Source organism: Salvia hispanica, chromosome 1 (genome assembly GCF_029641045.1).
Source record: "Salvia hispanica isolate PSC_SH4W2 chromosome 1, Shi_PSC_v1, whole genome shotgun sequence".
NCBI lineage: Eukaryota > Viridiplantae > Streptophyta > Magnoliopsida > Lamiales > Lamiaceae > Salvia > Salvia hispanica.
In genome coordinates this window covers 62,339,110-62,346,233 of record NC_142692.1, presented here as the reverse complement: position 1 = coordinate 62,346,233, position 7,124 = coordinate 62,339,110, and the positions used below count along the sequence as shown (strand labels likewise).

Sequence of the window (7,124 nt, the reverse complement as noted above, 5' to 3'; positions counted from 1 at the left end):
AGAGGCCGGGCATTTTGGCCTTAAAGTCGAGCATTTCCACTGTCCCCGGGCGTTTTTTGCCTTCAATTCGCACGGGTCAGGCGTCTACAGCAGCATTGCGATACGAGGAAAACGTCCGGGTTTGTTTATTGTAATGAGATATACAAGGTAATGAGGACAGATAATGAGTACAGAGTGCATAAAAGGATTAGAAATTAAGCATAAAAATGCATACCAAATTTTGCCAAATCCATGAATAGCACCAGTTATTGAAGGAATAAAAAAAGCAAGATAACCAAAAGAACATAATTTTAACACCAAGAAAGCTTTTTTATAACCAAAATTTCTTTATCAAACTTCACAAATCACCAATCACAACTTAAGTAAAATGACAAAATTATTGCATGTTTCGGCAGAACCACCTGAAACCCAGTTTTGATCAATTTAGAAGCAAAACCAATAACCACCACAGTAAAAAATTCAGAAAATATACAAAACATACAATTCATTTCATTCCAACATACATTAACCAAAAAGAGAACCACCAAAATCAACCCAAAAGGCAGTTTATAAAGTGAAACCACCAAAACCTACAACAAGTAGGCAATAATTCACCACAATGGGCGCTGCCCAAACCAAAATCAACCAAATCAGCCAAAAAAACCAAAGAAAGTCAGGTGGTAACACAATTGTTTAGTAGACAAAAACACATTAGAATAATTTTAGTTCTTCATAGTTGATGAAGTAGCTTGGTTGTCACCCGCAGCCGTGGAGGCCTGATCCATAAACATATCGGCAACAACAGTTTGGCACTGTACCCTATTGTGACCGGGTTGATGACACAATGTGCATTTTTGTTTCTCTTCGCCTCGCTGTCGCTTCTTCCCTACAAAACAGTTTGTTGACAATCAACAACATTAGTAAGATTTATGTTTGTTTAGGGTTTATAATATGGAAGACAATTATACCTTTCGTGCGTTTTGGGCTGCTCGGAACTGCTGGCTCACGTTGGGGACATTTTCGTTTGTTGTGACCAACAACACCACAAAGACGACATTTGTAATCCATCATCAACCCTTTCCGTGACATCTTTTGGCCTCCATTAAGGTCATCTATAGCTTGCACTATACGGGCTGCCCGAGCCTTCTCTTTTTGTCATTTCTCGTGCCTCTTGCACGCTCTTTTGTCTAGCTCCCTTCGGACGTCCCGACAACTTGGTCAGCTTTGGTGGAACAACGTCCGGGTGGGTCGTCTTTGTCCATAGCTGCGGTCCTTCGACCGGATAGATGATGGCCTCATACACCATTTCAAATGTTTTCTTGGAGTAGCACTTTGCAACAAAGTCGTCAACATTCTCCGAAGACATCTCAATCGCTGCAATGTCATGTTGACACGGTAATCCCGTCAACATCCATTGCCTGCAGCTACAAGTGCGGTCTCGCAGGTCCACAACAAATTGTTCATTCCACTTTGTATTGACTTGATATATCCATACCCCGGTCTCTTTTTCCATGCATTCTCCAATCTTCTCTTTTTTCTTCTCAAGCTTCTTTCTGATTTTAGGCCCAAATGCATCCTCCAACCTTGCCCCCATCTTCCTCCTTGTAGTAAACCTATCCATGAGATACATTCGAATACACTCCAGCATTCCATACAACGGCTTCTCCCGAGCAAATAGTAACACCTTGTTGTAACATTCAGAAATGTTATTAACAAGGATGTCACATTTTGCTTCAAACCCAAAGAAGGCCCGACTCCAATTCTCCTTCGTTGTGTGAGTTGCCAACCACTTGTACGCTTCTTCATTCTCTTCCTTCAATTCATTCATTGCCTTCTCGAAGCCATAAGTATTTGTTGCTCGAGCTGCCTCCCAGATCAAGTCTTTCAAAATGATTGAAGGAAACAATTTTTTGAAATTGTTGTGCATATGCCAAACGCACATCCGATGTTCGGCATGTCGGAAACAATTTCTCATGGTATTGATTAGCCCCTGTCATTTAGAAAAGGATGTGTTAGTTGATACAATTGTTGATGAATGTGTCACTACTTCTAAAATGCATACCTCGAATCCACACAAAACACACACACAACAAGCCAAATAAGCAAAATACAGCCACAAAACCAAAATAAAAATCCTACTTATTCACAGCAAAAGAAGCAAAATATAGCCACAAAACCAATCTCTGACTTTTTTCACACATTGATACAAATTCAGACAGTATGCATACCAAAGAAGAAAAAAACTGCCAAAAAACCAAAATCTATTTTTTTGCACACAGTGATACAAATTCAGCACAGCCAAAGAAGAAAAATACAGCCACAAGACCAAAATAAAAATCCTACTTATTCACAGCCAAATAAGAAAAATACAGCCACAAAACCAAAATAAAAATCCTACTTATTCACAGCCAAAGAAGCAAAATACAGCAACAAAACCAAAATAAAAAACCTACTTATTCACAGCCAAAGAAGCAAAATATAGCCACAAAACCAATCTCTGACTTTTTTCACACATTGATACAAATTCAGACAGTATGCATACCAAAGAAGCAAAAAACTGCCAAAAAACCAAAATCTATTTTTTTTGCACAAAGTGATACAAATTCAGCACAACCAAAAGAATAAAAAATATGTTAGCATAAATGTACCTTTTGTTTGTCCGAGATGAAAGTCCACTTGCTAGAATCCGTAATTTCCAAATCTTGCACCAACAGCCCCATGAACCAATTCCATGTATCAGTATTTTCAATACGAACTACGGCAAATGCTATGGGAAACATCTGATCATTCGGATCCAATCCGATGGCTGTCAAAAGAATCCCCTTGGCTTGGCCCTTCAGATGACACCCATCTAGGCCTATCAAGCGTCTGCAATGACGTTTGAAAGAAGTTTTACATGCTTCATAAGCAATGTAAATGGCCTTGAACTTATCATTTCCATCCCCCGAGCCGCTGCGTTGCTAAGACAACCGTGCTTCCCGGATTAGCCCTGAGAATTCAGCCTTGTAGTCATGTAGGCGCTTGTATTGCTTCACCAAGTCCACTTCTATCAGCCTCTGTGCATGTTGCATAGCTCTCTTGGCCTTTCCTGGAGAAATGGTGATCCTCATATCACAATGCACCTTTTCTATAAACTGCCCAACAATAATTCCAGTCATCACTCGAAGATCTTCCTTGTATTTCTTACCGAGATACCGTGCATTGGCACATCCATGGGTATAGGAAGCTCCGCCACACTTATGTTTGGTGCGGAGCCCTGAAACCTGCCAAAACCCATGTTTAGGCCTATGAGCCAGTTTCACCTCCCACGGACATTCGGTTTTCTTCTTGCTTCTTGGTACCCCTCAACAGTGAGCTATGCAACGAATGTTGTCATTTTTTCTCAGCCGCAGCTTCTTCCCTAACAATACTCCTTGGTGACGAATTAATTCTTTGAAGTCTTCATTGGAATTAAAACACAACCCAATTTCCCATCTCGGGTCGTTGCGATCAGTGTCAGCCTTGTATCTTCTAGTCAAACGCTTTGTATCATCACAATGTTGTTTCTCTTCTTCATCTTCCTTTCCCGAACTTGGCGAGTCACTCGGTAGTTGATCACTATCACTAGTATCATCACTAGGGTGCCTTGCCATTACATCTACAACCCTTTTCCACCCTTCTACTTGGGCAGCCATAATATTATCTTCATCTTTATCACTGAGGCCATAGTCATTATCAACAAATGGAGACACCTCCACATCGTCCTCCTTTGCAACATCAACCTTGTTTTTCCCCTTATCAGTCGCATCTAGCCTTTCATCAGCCTTATCAGTGGACTTTCCATCATCAACCGCCTCCTTAGCCTTCCCCTTACCCACTGCTAGAGGTGCCCACGGTTTAGGAACCGACGGTTAAGGTTCGGAACCGCCAGTTTCAGTTTTGGAAATTGTTGAACCAGAACCGAACCGCGAGGGTATTTCGCGGTTCCGGTTCCGGTTCCAAAACCACCGGTTTCGGTTCCGAACCGACGGTTTTTCGGCGGTTTTTCACGGTTCCAAACCACCGGTTTTTTGCGGTTCCGGTTTGAAACCGCCCAGAACCGGCGGTTCTGGCACGGTTTCGGTTCAAAAAATTTTGAACCTAAACCGAACCACGGTTCTAAAATCGATGGTTTCGGTTCGTGTAAATTCTCACGGTTTCGGTTCGGAACCATAACCGATGGTTACGTTTCGGCATTAACCGCAGGTTCGGTAAACCTTAGGCTGGTGTACCCACTGCCTTCTCCTTCCCCTTACCCACTGCCTCCTTAGCCTTCCTCTTACCCACTGCCTCCTTAGCCTTTCCCATACTTTTTCCCTTTGCCTTGTCTTCTTGCTCATCCTCTACTTCATCAGTACCTCATCCTCTATCCTCATCCTCATATTGACTCACCCTTTCTCCATGGTCTTGTGTTACTTGACTGACAAATACCTCTAATCTGGTGTCCACAACGTAGAGGTCAACTACCCCTGCTTTTACTCCAATTTCAGCCATATCCATAGAAGATTTATTATCAAATAAGCGGACCAAGCCTTCTTTTAAATTCATACCAGTCTTCAGGTAAAAGTACTCCAACTCACTTACATCTAGACCAAGCTTTTTCTCAATAAAATCATCTACTTCAAGTTTGGACCATTTGTCTGGATCACATTTGTGGATGTAGTCAATCATCCCATCCATATATTGTTTTCCAAGGCTTTCACGGCTTTCATCCATCTCACTAGAATAATGCACCCGTGTTGTGAAAGTCTCATCTTTATACAAAAAAAAAAATCATAGTAGTCCTAAACATGTACCTTAATCAACCAAATATTTATGTCAACAAGTATGGTCCCCACTACCAAAATTGTTCCCCAACACGAGACCATAAGCATTTAAATTTCTTAAACACACATCAAAGATTATACCTAACATGTTGACCATCACCAATCTTGGTCCCACCAACACACATTAAAGAATAAACACACATATTCCCCACATATTCCCCATATAATGAGCACACAACACACACATCCAGCCCACCACATATTCCCACATGCTTAGCACACATATTCCCACCTATTCCCCATCTTTTCCCCACATGCCCCACATGCTCAGCACACATATTCCCCACATATTCCCCACATGCTCAACACACATATTCCCCACATATTTCCATCATGCTCAGAACACATATTCCCCACATATTTCTATTATTTCCCCACATGCTCAGCGCATATTTCCATTATTTCCCCACATGTTCAGCGCATAATAGGACAAAATAGAAACAAATCAATTCATAATATAACAGAATCGAGACAAAATCAAGACAAAGAGACACAAAATTTTGGAAAAGATATGAAACATGAAGCAAAGTTACCTTCTCGATTTTCACTCGGAGTTGGTTGACTGTGTAGCGCCTTCTTCCTCCTCTCGAACGTCAACTTATTATCACGAGGATCGCCGAAGCAACGGTTATAGGAGTCGTACACGAACCAACTCATGGATAACTAGGGTTTTTCGCGGGAGCTAGGGTTGAATCGACGGTTGATTTGTATGTAAATCGCCATCGCGAACTACGGTGGAATCGCCGACGAGAACCTCACTCCGATTTGCCGGCGAAAACTAGTCTTTTTTCTCTGGTTTGCAAAGTGAAAGATATTGGGAGATGGAGGCGATTTCGCGATTGAGAGAGAGTGGGAGATTTCGCGATTTCCTCTTTCTTTTGTTATATCATTTTATGTTTAATTTTATTCTGTAATAGTTATTATTATTATTTACTTAAAATTTTGTAATTTTTCAGATTTTGGTTAATTAGATATTAGACATTAATTAAATATAATTAAAATCTTAATCTGATGAAATTAAATTAAGTTTCGTTGACTGTTAATTTTTAACAGCTCCATCCATTTCGGACCAAATGTGATCGATTTTTATTTGTTAAGGACCAAATAATTCAAAAGATAATGTTATGGACCAAAATTAAAAAATCGTAATATGTTAAGGACCAAAAAGAGACTTTAGTCTTTCTTAGATAGAAACATTATCATCTTTTTTTTATTTATCAAATTCTTAAAACAATACTACATAAAATTTCATGTATAAAAGTAAATTTTGCTTTAAGCACGGCAGAGAAAGCATATAAAAAAATCAGAGATCGAAAACTGTAAATTACATAAAACTAACTAGTCCAATTGATGCAAAATGAACGGTGAAACGTATGAGAATGACTGAACTAGTAAAAAGACCTCAAACAATCGAGAACTTAAAGAGTATAAACACTCGATGTAAAATTAAATAATCAAAGTCTTGTCTCTTAAGATCAACAATGAGGCCTTCATATAGGCAAAGGAAAATTCTAAACTTAGGAAACAAAATAACTAAAATGATAATAAGCAAAAATAACTATAAGGAAAATAATCCAAAAGGAAAACCTAATTTGTAGAAGGGAAAATAATTAATATTTTTCCGTCTACTAATTTTACTAAATAGGAAATAAGTAAAACTCAAAATACTTTTTTCTTAGCCTCCAAGTCTTGTCTTCTACTGCACCATACTCCCCTTCTTGAAAAAGACTCGTCCTCGAGTCTGTCCTCGAGTATGCTTTATTGAAATAGCATCTTAACCCAATTAAAATTTCTCCAACTATAGTCTTCATGCCATCCTTTTTGGACAAGCCGTCAATGTTAACTCTATTAAGCCCAAAATCTATTCCATCCTCAAAAGTGGGCATAACTCTATCAAAATCCATATAGTCGTCCTGATCTTTAATTTCAGCTCCCAAGCAACTAGTGTCTGTATCTTTCGGTTTTGAGCAATTCACCATGCGGAGGAAAACATTCTTAAAAGGCAACTCTTCACAACCCTTTTTCCTTTTCAACAAAGAGCTACTAACGTTGATTTTAGGCAGCTCTATTTTCGGATCTACAACACCAATTCTAGTCAAACTCTTATTCATATGTGGAGAAAAACTCACCGAATTTGCACCACGAACATTGGAGTCCTCAGAGATATTAGAGCCGAAATTCCCCGAAGCTTTAGTTTCCGGCGAAGGACAATCCGACACGTCCACTCCACTGCCGCAATTTGCAAAAGTTCCTTTTATTCGATCTATCCGATTCTGATGGAATATTGGCATCCGATTGAAA

At 39.6% G+C, this 7,124-nt stretch overlaps 1 pseudogene; it reads right to left on the bottom strand.

The window, feature by feature from the left end:
- Positions 1 to 701: 701 nt before the first annotated feature.
- LOC148934329 (uncharacterized) lies at positions 702 to 4,305 on the bottom strand (annotated as a pseudogene).
- Between the last annotated feature and the right edge of the window lie 2,819 nt (positions 4,306 to 7,124).